Source organism: Bos mutus, chromosome 19 (genome assembly GCF_027580195.1).
Source record: "Bos mutus isolate GX-2022 chromosome 19, NWIPB_WYAK_1.1, whole genome shotgun sequence".
In the NCBI taxonomy this organism is placed as follows: Eukaryota; Metazoa; Chordata; class Mammalia; order Artiodactyla; family Bovidae; genus Bos; species Bos mutus.
In genome coordinates, this window is record NC_091635.1 from 42,313,332 (window position 1) to 42,331,570 (window position 18,239).

Here is an 18,239-nt window from a genome sequence, read left to right on the forward strand (position 1 = left end):
TGCTTTTGTTTCACTCTTCTCTCTCAAAATGCTCCCACCCTCTTCACCCCGACCCAGCCTCCATCCCTAGTTTTAAGGCCCAATGGCCCCCTGTCCTGACTGCCTCTGTGTGCAGATCACTGCTGTCTCTGAGCTTCTGCAGCACTGCCTCTGACACGTTTACCCTTTTCACTGATTGTTTTCACCGATCTGAGTACCTGTCTGCACCTTTCCTGCTAGAGTCTGGGTTCCTGGACCACAAAGACTGTGCCACCCGCATCTTTATTTTACTAAAACAAAGCCGGGGTCATTGTTGAGTGAACTACACGTGACAATGAGGCTCCTCTATCCACGGAGACAGCGACGGTCACCCAGTGTAACTGTGAGGGGATGGATCACTGGGTGTAAGAACAGCCCACCGATGGCAAGATGTAGATACAACAAATGTCAAGAGGTTCTGCTGCTAATGGAAAGCGATTAGACCTGGCTCTAGAGTCAGCAGGGGGCTCCACACCTCAAAGCTAAAACATTATGTCTTCATTAGTAAGAGCTAAGATTCTGTCAGTGCTGGAAGCAGAGCAAGGACGCTGGGTTATGGGGTTGGGGAGTGAGATTCAGAAGGATCTCTCTGCAGATCTGTGGGTTTTACCTGGGCAGAGGGCAGCTGGCCCCCTGATTTGAGTGATTACCTCCTTTTTGTGTCAGAGAAACAACTCATGCAGAGCAGGTGGGGGTTAATTCTGAAAGACTTGTTTAAAATTTGGGTCTTTTGTTGTTTGTAACTCTTTTTGCATTCATGTTGATTTTTAAAAAATACTGCATTAAAATATTATCTGTTCCGATGACTGACTTTGGGTGCCCATCCAAATTGTGTGCCCGAGGTGTCTCACTCACCTCACCCGGTCCCAGCCCTGGCTCTCAGGTAGGACTGGGGTTAAGTTTGATTTGGGGGAGAGAGTGTCAGGTTACTGGGGCTGGCAAGCTAAGCGTAGTAAGTCTTTTTATTTGGTATCAAGGCAGCAGGGAGACTGGTAGGTGGGATTACAATAGTGTTCCAGGAGGATGCCTTTGGCCCCCGTGTGTGCAAGGTGGACTGATGTGGGGGTCGGGAGCTGGGGAGGCTGGAAGCAAGATATTAATGTTTGTCACTATTATCATGTATTTCTAGAACTTTAGTAGTTAACAAAGGAAAGGGTTGGAAGTATGTCAGGCTTTTGTCAAGAGAGATGTGTCTCAAGTACATTTGGTGGTGGAAGTAGTGGAGTCCATTTAATGAAAGTTAATATTTCTCACTTATGGAGTGCCTACTGTATACATTAGAGCAATGGTTGGCAAATATTTGCTATAAACAGAGCAGACCGTATTTTAGTGTCTGTGGGCTCATCTCTGTCTCAGGTACTCAACTCCGCCATTTGTTGTATGGGAACAGCGATAGGCCACATGTACATGAGCGAGCCTGGGTGTGTTCCAGTAAACCTTTATTTACGAAACCAGGCATTGGGCCTGATTTGCCTTGTGGCTGTTGAATTGACTCCTGCTCTAAGGCATTGCCGCCTTTGTGGTCAAGGCCAGGTAGCTGTGGGTTCTAGTGAGTGAGGAAAGGAAGCATCAGGGGGTGTATGGGTCACCCTGAGGCCTAATGTACACACACCCTAAGGCCTGGAAGTGTACACAGCTCTTCCCGTCACATTCCATCAGAGAGGATTTAGACAGGTGCCCACATCTTCCCACCAGGGGCCTGGGGATATACTCTGGCCTTGTGCCAGGGAAGGAGGAAGAGGAGAGTTCAGGGTCCATGAGCAGTCTTTACTGTTAGGGGAAGCACACTGACTGAAACCGCCCACCCTGGCCAGGCCCTTTAGTAACCATTCACATGAGTTGTTTTGTGACAGGAGATCCTGGTAAGGAATACAGAACTAATAAGCCACCCCCAACCAGAAGAGTTTGGGAAAGGTCAAAAGGAGACACTGCGTGTCCATCCACTTCCCAGAATCCCTCTGGTTAGCATCCATCTTGGCTGAGCGATGCATGCACCACCAGGAAAGACTCTGAATTAGAATGATTGGCCAAAGACCACCTGGAAACTAATCCCATCACCATAAAACCCGAGACTGGGAGCCACACGGCAGAGCAGTTCTCCTGGGTTCCCTTACCCTACTGCTCTCCACCCGGGTGCCCTTTCCCAATAAAGTCTCTTGCTTTGTCAGCACATGTGTCTCCTCGGACAATTCATTTCCGAGTGTTAGACAAGAGCCCAGTTTCGGGCCCTGGAAGGGGTCCCCCTTCTTGCAACCAGTGGCGACTCTGGTGGGACTCTTCGCTGCAACTGACATCCTGACCACTTGGGGTACTCAGGGGCCAGCTTGGCTGCTAATGGACCAGACCCAGTGGCTGCAACTGGGACCCTTTTGTCCCTGATCTCTTCCTGACGTGGACAACTGGCCAGAGTGCCCCAACTGGTAAGGAACAAGAGACTTTATTGACCTCTCTCCCCTTCTCTCTCTCTTTCCTCTCCTTAACCCTTCCTATCCTCCCCTTTTTTCCTAGTCCCCTGCTCCTGGACACAGGAATCTGGTCGAAGGGCCTCAGCCTGAGCTGAGGATTGGAGACTGATCACTTCCTCTTGGCACAGAACTCGAATTCTGGTTCTGTTCTGGTCTGATTTCTGATAGGGCCAAGTTCCAGGCCTCCCTTCTCTGGAGGCCCAGGGTAAAGTCTCATAATACCTGGGTATCTGCAGGTGGCAGGAGACGTCTGTAAGGCCACCCCTTTTGCTCCCCTCTCCCGCTTCCTCCCCTTCTTTCAACCTGGCTTCCTTTCCTCCCTTTGAAATTTTTGAAGACCTGAGATATTTTCCTTTGTCTGAAGTTCTGTGTCTCTATAGGAGGTTTTCTGAGAGACTGTATTCTTGTATTTAAGGGAGTGTCTGATGAGGACTGCCAGGTTTATATGTGTGTGTTTTAACTCCGTTCTGTGTTGTGATTTTTGATGGCCATTTTGCTTTGGCCACCATTTGGTTTAGACCTGCCACCATTTTGTTAGAACTTGATTTTCTTTCCCTGTGCCTTGAGACCAGGGCTCTCAGGAACACTTATCTAGACCATCTCTAACCCCTGACACTGAGGAAAAATGGGAAAAAGCCTTTAAAAGTTTTATTTATTCCAACTTTTTTATAAACTAGTAAAATTTATATTATAATATCTAATTCATGACTAAACTTAGAAAATGAAGCTAGATCTTGCATTGTATCTGTCTAAATGTGTGTCTTTATCTCTGGATAATATTTATGAGATTAATTTGTAAATGAGCTCTATTTAATTGGCCTAAAAAAAGGTAAGTGCTTACAAATCAAATAATTCTAAATTAAACAATAAATTCCAGGTTCATGTGAACCGTTAAATATTCAGTATTAAATACCTGATATTAATGTTTGTTTGTTGACCTATCTAATATAGACATGTCTTAGAGTAATTAGCATTAAGTAAAATATTTTCATTGTACCTAGGTTTAATATAAGTTAAATATTATCATATCTGTTACAAATTTGTCAACAAGAAAATTACCTCGACTGAAAAAACTTCTAAAAAATGTAAATGAGATATGAGCTTTTATATAAATTCTATTAAAAATAATTATTCTTTAAAAATATGTCTAAAATAGTCTCTCCAGATTGGTGTAACTTGAATTTCTAAGGGTTGTGCTAAGTATGCTAAGTGTTAGAAGTCAATTGAATAGTTAGGCCATTTCAAATAAAATAAGATTTTGAAACATTTACTACTAAACACTAATTTCCTTTTACAGAGAAACAAAGAGATTTGGGACTGTAAGTAAATAATGTTTGGTGCCATCCTAAAATGTTCTAAGAAAGCAAGGGTTTTAGAGGTGCCATCCTAAAATGTTCTAAGAAAGTAAGGGTTTTAGAAGCTATCACTGGTATTTATGCTCACCAATCTATAAAATGCTAATGTAAAAGTTAGTTCTTGATTGCTAAAGGAAAGTAAAAAGTGTGTTTTCAGTTTAAAAAAAAAAGATATGAAAAATACTAAAAAGAGTTATGCATGATCAGGATTTTCTAAAATTGGATTACAATTAGTTAGATAAATGGATTTTGTTAAGAATGACACAGCCATAAGAAAACTAGTTAGAGCCAACTAGGTCCAAGATGGCGGAGCTGACTTTCACTAGACCTTGAGCCTTGGTATTTATACCCACTGTGGCTATCAACAAGCTAAATGATACACCCATCAACTAAATCTGACCAAATGTTCTAAACCCTTTTAATTGATCTTTTCCATAAAACTTCCTAAATCAAATCCTTTTAAAGTCCTTTTGACCTCTAGCCAACTTTGGGGTGCTTCAGAGGCCCCTGAAACATCCCAAAGAGAGATATTAAACTGTGTTTATTTGGTTAAATTACATGAAAAAGATTATCAAATGAGTAATAAATCCACTCATGTTATAATGTACGGTAAAATTACTAATACAGATATCCTAGAAATTATATGGAGTTCTTAACTTTCTGATATGTCCTGGTATTCTAATGGAAAACCTGACGACTTACAAAAGTTAACAAAAGGACTGAATAAACCAGAGAATATGCTTATAACTTTTATGGTTTCTGTCTGAAAATTATGGGTTTAAATCTTATGTTTTCCGGGAGTAGAAAAAACCTTCCTCTCAAACTAATTATGACAATACTTTGGTAAAATTATACATTATAAACAAAACAATTATATTTTCTCTCTGACACCTCCAAAACTGGAAACTCTTAGGTTTCCAGTAAGTTTATCAAATGAATTAGGAAGGTTATCTAACAGGTACAAAAATGTCAAGAAATTTTGAGACCTTAAAAAGAAAAAAATCACTTAGATTAGTTAGGCAAAATCTGTGATAAGCCTTTGGTGTGAGTTTCCCAGCCCTGTTTTATTTTAAAAATTCAGTCTGAGATTCTATAAATGTTTCAGCAAAATAAAAATCTTTGATCAATTATGGTTATATAAATCATCAGACCAAAATTAGTGAAAACAGACCTATTTTGCAAACAAACTAGGCTTAATTTGGTTATATTTGATAAAAATGAGGGTAATTTTAGGGAGAAAAAGATGTTTCAATAAATGTTAAATCCCAGTTTGTTAATGGAGGTCTGCATATAGTAAAACTCATTTCTTAGATAGTTCTTTGCTGTTATGTGATATTAATGTAAAATTTAATTAAATTCTTAAAGAATACCCTAAGTTTGTTTCTGAAGCTTATCTCAGTAATCTATCTTTGGATGAGGATCAGATACCTCATGACCTGCAACCAGGACTAAAAAAAGACAGGGTTTAAGGGACTGTCTCCAACCTGGATGGAAGGACTTTTTTATCAGGTACTCTTAACTAGCTCATGCACAATGAAACTAAAGAAAAATTAACTCTTAGACTAATTCCCACTTCCAAAGGCCCCTACACTGGATTGGTCTATAGAGAAGATAGCTGACCTGATCTCCCCTTAAAATGATGCTCAAACAGAGGAGAAACTACACTACACCAGGATGAGAACACAATGACATCAGAGGTAGACAGCTTGCCCAAGATGCTGGACCTGATTTGTATGATCATTTATAATGTTTCCTTGACTTCTTAGACTTTTGCATATAAATCAAATGCTTTTTCTATCATAGGCCTGATCCTATGCTAGTTTTAAAAATCAATCCAATTGTTGGGTTTGTGTCCAATTACCTGTGTCTAGTTCTGGGTTACCTTTGTAAATTTCTCTACTACAAGACTCTAACTGGTTAGCCCTGAAAAAATTTACTTAAAAAAAAAAAAAAGATAGTCATATTCAGGTCACTATGATATTACTAGATGGGATCCCTTCATCGGGCCAATTAATAATGCCTTCTCTGACTCTGGCCATAAATTTGAGCTTTCTTCTATTACTCAAGCTCAATCAGAGCAACAAGAAAAGTTTCAATAATAACAACAAAAAATCTCCCACAATTATGAGATAGATTTATATAGATAACACCAGGCTATGGTAATTTAGGTTTAAAGTCTCCTCTGTGTTGAAAACAATTAAATCATACTAAAGATAGTCTAGTAACACTAAAAACTGGACTATGTGCCTTATAGACGGTGCCAATATATAATTTCCTAAAAGATAAAGATTCTACAGAGCAGACTAAGTCAGATGACCTGAGATATACTGGGCCACATCTAATGAAAGCTCCTAAGTCTTACTTGTGACTTTACTAATACTGCTGGCTATGTTATTTGTATTTCACCTGTTTTACAAAATTGCTGTTTCTTACGCTGCCAAATGTGTGACTGAGGCCTCTGATAAAATAATATATAGCTACATATGAGATCAATGATGGTAACAGTGTAACTCTAGATATGGAAAAAAGCAACAAGAGGAAATATTCTCCTGGACCAAGAGGCTAGTAAGACAGGTTGTCCAGAAAATTTTGGATACTGTTTTATGGCCTAGTCCAGTAACAACACATTGAGTGGCTTATCAACAAAATCTTTGCCAAACCTGAAAATGGACATTCTCAGCACCATGAGATAAAATGGTCATGAAATGTCCCCCTCAAAATCATGGTCAAGTTTATGAACAAAAAGGGGCTCTGCCAGCTGAAAACTGACACTTGCCGTCTAACGTCTACAAAGATTAAATCATGGCCACTGCAACTGCTGACTTTCAACGCCCCTAAAAAGAGTTCAACGCCCCAAATCAAGAATGAGGCACTCTGCTCTGGAAAAAACTGGCAGAACAGGCCTTCAGATAGATCCTTTCAAGAAAATGTTTTATGAGTTCCAATTCTTACATCTTCTCATACCTAGAGAAACACTGACGTCATTAATGGTGACATCTACTTTGGCTATTAAAAATTTTTTTACAGTTAAAAAGTCAAAACAGAGTGGCTGTGGTTCAGACATCTTGAAAATAACTAGGTGACACTGTGGTGTGATTTCAGATTAGACATTGTATTGCTAAAACTTGAGTTTTCTGAGTTGTGTCAGGCTTAAATGCCACCATTCTCAAAACAATGTCTGCTGAAAGCTAGTAACTGCAACCTTACTTTTGATAAAACTAGGCAAATGGCTACCTGGCTACCTGGCTGCAAGTCTCCCGAAGTGCCAGGTCCAGACTGGGTTTCAGGCCTATTCTTCTTAAAAAATGAGATTTATTTTGTCTATTAAAATTCCAGTTATCCCTCCTCCAGCTACTTCTAATTGGGTCTGTTACAACAAAATGGCAGACTAAGGGATTCAGATTTTAATCATACAAGGCTCAGATCTAGGACTTGGAACTCAGGAATACTTCCAATTTAGTGTCTCTTCTCCAAGCTGAGACAGTCCTATGCCCCATTTTGACAGGAAGTTATCACAGTCACAGTTCCCAGTTCCCTAAATAAAACTGAGCAGGACTCTGGGCTCGGAGGTACAGACCTGTTCTGTGTTCTCCATTTCTTGTCTGTAGGATATGGGCTTCATTCAGCCTCCTTGACCTTCCCTGAGCTCCAAAGGTGGATTCAAACAATTGCTAATCAGGAAGGAGGGGATACAGAAACAGAAAAAACAATCAAAGGTTGGTACAGCCTCCAGACAGGGTCCTGGTTCCTACTCAAAAAATATACATAACAATGTCTTTGAGTTCTTCTACAGAACTGGAGCCCCCATCCAGGTAAAAGATGGTAACTTCAGACTGAACACAAGATTCCTGGAGCACACAGCTCTGTTGCCTCACCAACCAATCAAAAGGGTCACAAACCCTGCAACCCTCACATAAATGTTGCCTTCTGTTTCCGGGGACCAGAGATGACCATCCTGTTATGTCTCCCGTTTGGCCCTGTCTATTTCATCTCTGAGGGGGCCAACAGTTTCAAACTAACTTGCTGTTATTACAAGGGTGAATGCTGGTTTCAGGCAGAAAAATACCTTGACTTAGATCAGGTAAAAAGAGACTTCTGCTCTACTAGACAGGCCTATGCCCATGCACAACAAAGCACACTGACTGAAACCGCCCACCCTGGTCAGGCCCTTTAGTAACCATTCACATGAGTTGTTTTGTGACAGGAGATCCTGGTAAGGAATACAGAACTAATAAGCCACCCCCAATCCAGAAGAGTTTGGGAAAGGTCAAAAGGAGACACTGCGTGTCCATCCACTTCCCAGAATCCCTCTGGTTAGCATCCATCTTGGCTGAGCATTGCATGCACCACCAGGAAAGACTCTGAATTAGAATGATTGGCTAAAGACCACCTGAAACTAATCCCATCACCATAAAACCCGAGACTGGGAGCCACACGGCAGAGCAGTTCTCCTGGGTTCCTTACCCTACTGCTCTCCACCCGGGTGCCCTTTCCCAATAAAGTCTCTTGCTTTGTCAGCACATGTGTCTCCTCGGACAATTCATTTCCGAGTGTTAGACAAGAGCCCAGTTTCGGGCCCTGGAAGGGGTCCCCCTTCCTGCAACCAATGGCGACTCTGGTGGGACTCTTCAAACTGACATCCTGACCACTTGGGGTACTCAGGGGCCAGCTTGGCTGCTAATGGACCAGACCCAGTGGCTGCAACTGGGACCCTTTGTCCCTGATCTCTTCCTGATGTGGACAACTGGCCAGAGTGCCCCAACTGGTAAGGAACAAGAGACTTTATTGACCTCTCTCCCTTCTCTCTCTCTTTCCTCTCCTTAACCCTTCCTATCCTCCCCTTTTTTCCTAGTCCCCTGGTCCTGGACACAGGAATCTGGTCGAAGGGCCTCAGCCTGAGCTGAGGATTGGAGACTGATCACTTCCTCTTGGCAGAGAACTCGAATTCTGGTTCTGTTCTGGTCTGATTTCTGATAGGGCCAAGTTCCAGGCCTCCCTTCTCTGGAGGCCCAGGGTAAAGTCTCATAATACCTGGGTATCTGCAGGTGGCAGGAGACGTCTGTAAGGCCACCCCTTTTGCTCCCCTCTCCCGCTTCCTCCCCCTTCTTTCAACCTGGCTTCCTTTCCTCCCTTTGAAATTTTTGAAGACCTGAGATATTTTCCTTTGTCTGAAGTTCTGTGTCTCTATAGGAGGTTTTCTGAGAGACTGTATTCTTGTATTTAAGGGAGTGTCTGATGAGGACTGCCAGGTTTATATGTGTGTGTTTTAACTCCGTTCTGTGTTGTGATTTTTGATGGCCATTTTGCTTTGGCCACCATTTGGTTTAGACCTGCCACCATTTTGTTAGAACTTGATTTTCTTTCCCTGTGCCTTGAGACCAGGGCTCTCAGGAACACTTATCTAGACCATCTCTAACCCCTGACACTGAGGAAAAATGGGAAAAAGCCTTTAAAAGTTTTATTTATTCCAACTTTTTATAAACTAGTAAAATTTATATTATAATATCTAATTCATGACTAAACTTAGAAAATGAAGCTAGATCTTGCATTGTATCTGTCTAAATGTGTGTCTTTATCTCTGGATAATATTTATGAGATTAATTTGTAAATGAGCTCTATTTAATTGGCCTAAAAAAGGTAAGTGCTTACAAATCAAATAATTCTAAATTAAACAATAAATTCCAGGTTCATGTGAACTGTTAAATATTCAGTATTAAATACCTGATATTAATGTTTGTTTGTTGACCTATCTAATATAGACATGTCTTAGAGTAATTAGCATTAAGTAAAATATTTTCATTGTACCTAGGTTTAATATAAGTTAAATATTATCATATCTGTTACAAATTTGTCAACAAGAAAATTACCTCGACTGAAAAAAACTTCTAAAAAATGTAAATGAGATATGAGCTTTTATATAAATTCTATTAAAAATAATTATTCTTTAAAAATATGTCTAAAATAGTCTCTCCAGATTGGTGTAACTTGAATTTCTAAGGGTTGTGCTAAGTATGCTAAGTGTTAGAAGTCAATTGAATAGTTAGGCCATTTCCAAATAAAATAAGATTTTGAAACATTTACTACTAAACACTAATTTCCTTTTACAGAGAAACAAAGAGATTTGGGACTGTAAGTAAATAATGTTTGGTGCCATCCTAAAATGTTCTAAGAAAGCAAGGGTTTTAGAGGTGCCATCCTAAAATGTTCTAAGAAAGTAAGGGTTTTAGAAGCTATCACTGGTATTTATGCTCACCAATCTATAAAATGCTAATATAAAAGTTAGTTCTTGATTGCTAAAGGAAAGTAAAAAGTGTGTTTTCAGTTTAAAAAAAAAAGATATGAAAAATACTAAAAAGAGTTATGCATGATCAGGATTTTCTAAAATTGGATTACAATTAGTTAGATAAATGGATTTTGTTAAGAATGACATAGCCATAAGAAAACTAGTTAGAGCCAACTAGGTCCAAGATGGCGGAGCTGACTTTCACTAGACCTTGAGCCTTGGTATTTATACCCACTGTGGCTATCAACAAGCTAAATGATACACCCATCAACTAAATCTGACCAAATGTTCTAAACCCTTTTAATTGATCTTTTCCATAAAACTTCCTAAATCAAATCCTTTTAAAGTCCTTTTGACCTCTAGCCAACTTTGGGGTGCTTCAGAGGCCCCCTGAAACATCCCAAAGAGAGATATTAAACTGTGTTTATTTGGTTAAATTACATGAAAAAGATTATCAAATGAGTAATAAATCCACTCATGTTATAATGTACGGTAAAATTACTAATACAGATATCCTAGAAATTATATGGAGTTCTTAACTTTCTGATATGTCCTGGTATTCTAATGGAAAACCTGACGACTTACAAAAGTTAACAAAAGGACTGAATAAACCAGAGAATATGCTTATAACTTTTATGGTTTCTGTCTGAAAAATTATGGGTTTAAATCTTATGTTTTCCGGGAGTAGAGAAAACCTTCCTCTCAAACTAATTATGACAATACTTTGGTAAAATTATACATTATAAACAAAACAATTATATTTTCTCTCTGACACCTCCAAAAACTGGAAACTCTTAGGTTTCCAGTAAGTTTATCAAATGAATTAGGAAGGTTATCTAACAGGTACAAAAATGTCAAGAAATTTTGAGACCTTAAAAAAGAAAAAAATCACTTAGATTAGTTAGGCAAAATCTGTGATAAGCCTTTGGTGTGAGTTTCCCAGCCCTGTTTTATTTTAAAAATTCAGTCTGAGATTCTATAAATGTTTCAGCAAAATAAAAAATCTTTGATCAATTATGGTTATATAAATCATCAGACCAAAATTAGTGAAAACAGACCTATTTTGCAAACAAACTAGGCTTAATTTGGTTATATTTGATAAAAATGAGGGTAATTTTAGGGAGAAAAAGATGTTTCAATAAATGTTAAATCCCAGTTTGTTAATGGAGGTCTGCATATAGTAAAACTCATTTCTTAGATAGTTCTTTGCTGTTATGTGATATTAATGTAAAATTTAATTAAATTCTTAAAGAATACCTAAGTTTGTTTCTGAAGCTTATCTCAGTAATCTATCTTTGGATGAGGATCAGATACCTCATGACCTGCAACCAGGACTAAAAAAAGACAGGGTTTAAGGGACTGTCTCCAACCTGGATGGAAGGACTTTTTTATCAGGTACTCTTAACTAGCTCATGCACAATGAAACTAAAGAAAAATTAACTCTTAGACTAATTCCCACTTCCAAAGGCCCCTACACTGGATTGGTCTATAGAGAAGATAGCTGACCTGATCTCCCCTTAAAATGATGCTCAAACAGAGGAGAAACTACACTACACCAGGATGAGAACACAATGACATCAGAGGTAGACAGCTTGCCCAAGATGCTGGACCTGATTTGTATGATCATTTATAATGTTTCCTTGACTTCTTAGACTTTTGCATATAAATCAAATGCTTTTCTATCATAGGCCTGATCCTATGCTAGTTTTAAAAATCAATCCAATTGTTGGGTTTGTGTCCAATTACCTGTGTCTAGTTCTGGGTTACCTTTGTAAATTTCTCTACTACAAGACTCTAACTGGTTAGCCCTGAAAAAATTTACTTAAAAAAAAAAAGATAGTCATATTCAGGTCACTATGATATTACTAGATGGGATCCCTTCATCGGGCCAATTAATAATGCCTTCTCTGACTCTGGCCATAAATTTGAGCTTTCTTCTATTACTCAAGCTCAATCAGAGCAACAAGAAAAGTTTCAATAACAACAACAAAAAATCTCCCACAATTATGAGATAGATTTATATAGATAACACCAGGCTATGGTAATTTAGGTTTAAAGTCTCCTCTGTGTTGAAAACAATTAAATCATACTAAAGATAGTCTAGTAACACTAAAAAACTGGACTATGTGCCTTATAGACGGTGCCAATATATAATTTCCCTAAAAGATAAAGATTCTACAGAGCAGACTAAGTCAGATGACCTGAGATATACTGGGCCACATCTAATGAAAGCTCCTAAGTCTTACTTGTGACTTTACTAATACTGCTGGCTATGTTATTTGTATTTCACCTGTTTTACAAAATTGCTGTTTCTTACGCTGCCAAATGTGTGACTGAGGCCTCTGATAAAATAATATATAGCTACATATGAGATCAATGATGGTAACAGTGTAACTCTAGATATGGAAAAAAGCAACAAGAGGAAATATTCTCCTGGACCAAGAGGCTAGTAAGACAGGTTGTCCAGAAAATTTTGGATACTGTTTTATGGCCTAGTCCAGTAACAACACATTGAGTGGCTTATCAACAAAATCTTTGCCAAACCTGAAAATGGACATTCTCAGCACCATGAGATAAAATGGTCATGAAAATGTCCCCCCTCAAAATCATGGTCAAGTTTATGAACAAAAAGGGGCTCTGCCAGCTGAAAACTGACACTTGCCGTCTAACGTCTACAAAGATTAAATCATGGCCACTGCAACTGCTGACTTTCAACGCCCCTAAAAAGAGTTCAACGCCCCAAATCAAGAATGAGGCACTCTGCTCTGGAAAAAACTGGCAGAACAGGCCTTCAGATAGATCCTTTCAAGAAAATGTTTTATGAGTTCCAATTCTTACATCTTCTCATACCTAGAGAAACACTGACGTCATTAATGGTGACATCTACTTTGGCTATTAAAAATTTTTTTACAGTTAAAAAGTCAAAACAGAGTGGCTGTGGTTCAGACATCTTGGAAAATAACTAGGTGACACTGTGGTGTGATTTCAGATTAGACATTGTATTGCTAAAACTTGAGTTTTCTGAGTTGTGTCAGGCTTAAATGCCACCATTCTCAAAACAATGTCTGCTGAAAGCTAGTAACTGCAACCTTACTTTTGATAAAACTAGGCAAATGGCTACCTGGCTACCTGGCTGCAAGTCTCCCCGAAGTGCCAGGTCCAGACTGGGTTTCAGGCCTATTCTTCTTAAAAAAATGAGATTTATTTTGTCTATTAAAATTCCAGTTATCCCTCCTCCAGCTACTTCTAATTGGGTCTGTTACAACAAAATGGCAGACTAAGGGATTCAGATTTTAATCATACAAGGCTCAGATCTAGGACTTGGAACTCAGGAATACTTCCAATTTAGTGTCTCTTCTCCAAGCTGAGACAGTCCTATGCCCCATTTTGACAGGAAGTTATCACAGTCACAGTTCCCCAGTTCCCTAAATAAAACTGAGCAGGACTCTGGAGCTCGGGAGTACAGACCTGTTCTGTGTTCTCCATTTCTTGTCTGTAGGATATGGGCTTCATTCAGCCTCCTTGACCTTCCCTGAGCTCCAAAGGGTGGATTCAAACAATTGCTAATCAGGAAAGGGAGGGGATACAGAAACAGAAAAAACAATCAAAGGTTGGTACAGCCTCCAGACAGGGTCCTGGTTCCTACTCAAAAAATATACATAACAATGTCTTTGAGTTCTTCTACAGAACTGGAGCCCCCATCCAGGTAAAAGATGGTAACTTCAGACTGAACACAAGATTCCTGGAGCACACAGCTCTGTTGCCTCACCACCAACCAATCAAAAAGGGTCACAAACCCTGCAACCCTCACCGCAAATGTTGCCTTCTGTTTCCGGGGACCAGAGATGACCATCCTGTTATGTCTCCCGTTTGGCCCCTGTCTATTTCATCTCTGAGGGGGGCCAACAGTTTCAAACTAACTTGCTGTTATTACAAGGGTGAATGCTGGTTTCAGGCAGAAAAATACCTTGACTTAGATCAGGTAAAAAGAGACTTCTGCTCTACTAGACAGGCCTATGCCCATGCACAACAAAAAGAAGTTACAAAAGAAAGAGACCTCCGCCCCAATTCCCAAGAAGTATCTTGAGTATAAAGTCTCTCAAGAGAGAGTTGTTAGGGGAAGCACACTGACTGAAACCGCCCACCCTGGTCAGGCCCTTTAGTAACCATTCACATGAGTTGTTTTATGACAGGAGATCCTGGTAAGGAATACGGAACTAATAAGCCACCACCAATCGAAGAGTTTGGGAAAGGTCGAAAGGAGACACCGCGTGTCTGTCCACTTCCCAGAATCCCTCTCGCTAGCATCCATCTTGGCTGAGCATTGCATGCGCCACCAGGAAAGACTCTGAATTAGAATGATTGGCCAAAGATAACCCAGAAACTAATCCCATCACCGTAAAACCCGAGACTTCGAGCCACGCGGCAGAGCAGTTCTCCTGGGTTCCCTTACCCTACTGCTCTCCACCTGGGTGCCCGTTCCCAATAAAGTCTCTTGCTTTGTCAGCACATGTGTCTCCTTGGACAATTCATTTTCAAATGTTAGACAACAGCCCAGTTTCGGGCCCTGGAAAGGGTCCCCCTTCCTGCAACATTACCACAGCTCCGTTAGGGGCATTTTCAGAATCTTTTTGGAAGATATGTCCACATTCTCAGAAATTCTGATGAATCCTTCACTATATGTCCGAATCTATAATGTAGAAGTGGAGAAGGAAATGGCAACCCATTGTAGTATTCTTGCCTGGGAAATCCCATGAACAGAGGAGACTGGCGGGCTACAGTCCATGTCACAAAGAGTTGGACATGACTCAAAAGATTAAGCAAGCATAGTGTAGAAGGAAGGATAGAATTAGGGAATCACTATTATCCAACCACTAATGTAATAAATAATTGGCAGAGATCACCAATAGATGGCACTGGATGAAATTTACTGAGGAACAAGATGTGGTCTCAGCATCTCTCTGCATCAGAGATAAGATCAGTCGCTCAGTCGTGTCCGACTCTTTGCGACCCCATGAATCGCAGCACGCCAGGCCTCCGTGTCCCTCACCAACTCCCCGAGTTCACTCAGACTCACGTCCATTGAGTCAGTGATACCATCCAGCCATCTCATCCTCTGTCATCCCCTTCTCCTGCTGCCCCCAATCCCTCCCAGCATCAGAGTCTTTTCCAATGAGTCAACTCTTCGCATGAGGTGGCCAAAGTACTGGAGTTTCAGCTTTAGCATCATTCTTTCCAAAGAAATCCCAGGGCTGATCTCTCTCCATAGATCACTTAATTACAAAGAGAAACGGTATCTTCACCACAGAGCAGTCTGGCGACTACAACTTTGATCATGATCAAATTTAGTATCATCAAAAGTGTGACAAACATTTTTGTCTCCAGGTTTGATGGAATACATCATCTCTGTAATAAATCTTTCCAGAAATGTTTAACCTAAATCTAATCATGAGGATCTGGTGCTGTCACTTCTTGGGAAATAGATGGGAAAACAGTGGAAACAGTGTCAGACTTTATTTTCTTGGGCTCCAAAATCACTGCAGATGGTGATTGCAGCCATGAAATTAAAAGATGCTTACTCCTTGGAAGGAAGTTTATGACCAACCTAGACAGCATATTCAAAAGCAGAGACATTACTTTGCCAACTAAGGTCCGTCTAGTCAAGGCTATGGTTTTTCCTGTGGTTATGTATGGATGTGAGAGTTGGACTGTGAAGAAGGCTGAGCGCTGAAGAATTGATGCTTTTGAACTGTGGTGTTGGAGAAGACTCTTGAGAGTCCCTTGGACTGCAAGGAGATCCAACCAGTCCATTCTAAAGGAGATCAATCCTGGGTGTTCTTTGGAAGGACTGATGCTAAAGCTGAAACTCCAATACTTTGGCCACTTCATGCGAAGAGTTGACTCATTGGAAAAGACCCTGATACTGGGAGGGATTGGGGGCAGGAGGAGAAGGGGACGACAGAGGATGAGATGGCTGGATGGCATCACCGACTCGATGGACATGAATTTGAGTGAACTCCGGGAGCTGGTGATGGACAGGGAGGCCTGGCGTGCTGCGATTCATGGGGTCACAAAAAGTTGGACACGACTGAGAGACTGAACTGAACTGAACTGAATCATGAGGAAACAGTCACAAAAATACAAATCTTTGTAGGGAAAATTCTACATGGTAATTGGCCTTGCACATCCATAAATGCCAAATGCCATGAAAGAGAAGGCAGAAAGACACTTCTATATTAAAGGATGCTAAAAAGACATGAGAAGCAAGTGCCAAGACATCATGGCTAGATTCTGAACTGGAAAAATAAAAGCTAAAAGTGAAAATTTAAAATTTTGGGGACAGCGGGAGAAATTTGAGTATGTCTTGTACATTAGGTAATATACTAATTGTTAAATTTCTTAAGTATGATAATTGTAATTATGTTATTAGGAGATACATTCGGAGAAGGCAATGGCACCCCACTCCAGTACTCTTGCCTGGAAAATTCCATGGGTGGAGGAGCCTGGTAGGCTGCAGTCCATGGGGTCTCGAAGAGTCGGACACGACTGAGCGACTTCACTTTCACTTTTCACTTTCATGCATTGGAGAAGGAAATGGCAACCCACTCCAGTGTTCTTGCCTGGAGAATCCCAGGGACAGGACTGAAGTGACTTAGCAGCAGGAGATACATTAGGAATGAAATGTTACGTTTTAGCAAAAAGTATATAAGCAGTAAAGCAAATGTGGCGGGTTTAAAACTGATGAGCCTAGATGAAGCATGTATGGATATACCCTTTCTACTTTTTTATTTACGCATATTTCCTTGCTTCCCTTATTTATTTGGTTGCACCAGGTCTTAGTTGTAGCACATGGGATCTAGTTCTCTGACCAGGGATGGAAAGCAGGCAACTTGCACTGGGAGCTTGGAATCTTGGCCACTGGACCACCTCTGCTTCCTCAGTTTTTCAGTAGATATGACATTTTTTCAGAAGTTTTTGCCACGACACAGGTAGCCAAGCCTAACTGCCCCCCCAAAAAAGTTTTCCTTATTAAATGGCATCATCAATTAAAAAAAAATAACTGAAAACTTTTCTTTATTGCCTCAGGAATAATGAAATTCATTATTTTCCCTCAAGAAAAACATGAAAACTATATAAAAATTTGATAACTGTGTTTTTCCAGAGGCCATTAAACTTTACTATAAGATCCTAAGTGGAATACGTTTTAAAAACTATTATGACTAATTAATGAGTTCATCCAGATTTTAGGATAATAATATACAAAATTCAGTTGTAATTTATATATTAGCAGTGAAAAATCTGAAAACAATATCATCAAAATCACTGGAAATAAATTTAACAAAGGAAAGCCAGGATTTGTAGGGCTTCCTTGGTAGGCTACAGTCCGTGGGGTCGCAGAGTCCCACACGACTGCGACTTTCACTTTTCCGGAGCCCCTGATGGGCGAGAATTGGCCAACCTGGGCAGTCTGACTCAGCCAGTCAGCCTTTCCTGGGTGTACTGGATCGAGGTCTGGAAACCCCCTCCAACCCCTCCGTCTAGTGGCTCAGGCGTAAAGAGTCTGCCTGCAATGAGGGTCAGTCCCTGGGTCGGGAAGATCCCCTGGAGAGGGAGGAAAATGGCAATCCACTCCCGTATTCTTGCCTGGGAAATCGCATGGACGGAGGAGCCTGGCGGGCTGCAGTCCATGGGGTCGCACAGAGTGGGACACGATTGAGCGAGCTAACACAGTAAGCTGCAGGCGATGCAGGTGCTCCTCAGGCCACGCCCCAGTCCTGCCCGCGGCTGCGGGTGGGCGGGGCCGGCCGGGGCTGGCGGGTGGGAGGAGGGGCTATGGCCGAGGGTGTGGCCCGGTCTGAGCGGGCCTGCGCTGGACTTTCTGCAGGAGTTGGGGAATGACACCTGCTAACGAAGAGGAGCTGTCACCTGCTGCTGTCAGTTCTGTCCAGGCAGAAGTGAGGAAGCAAGAAAAAAGACAGTGGGAGCCACGAAAGGAGGGATAGCGCAGACAGGTGAATGGAAACACCCAGACCAGGGCCATCCCCTGCGGCCTGCAGCTCTGCGTGCATGTTGCCACGGGTGTGTTTCCAAGCCCTTTCCTCTACCCTGGTCCGGGAT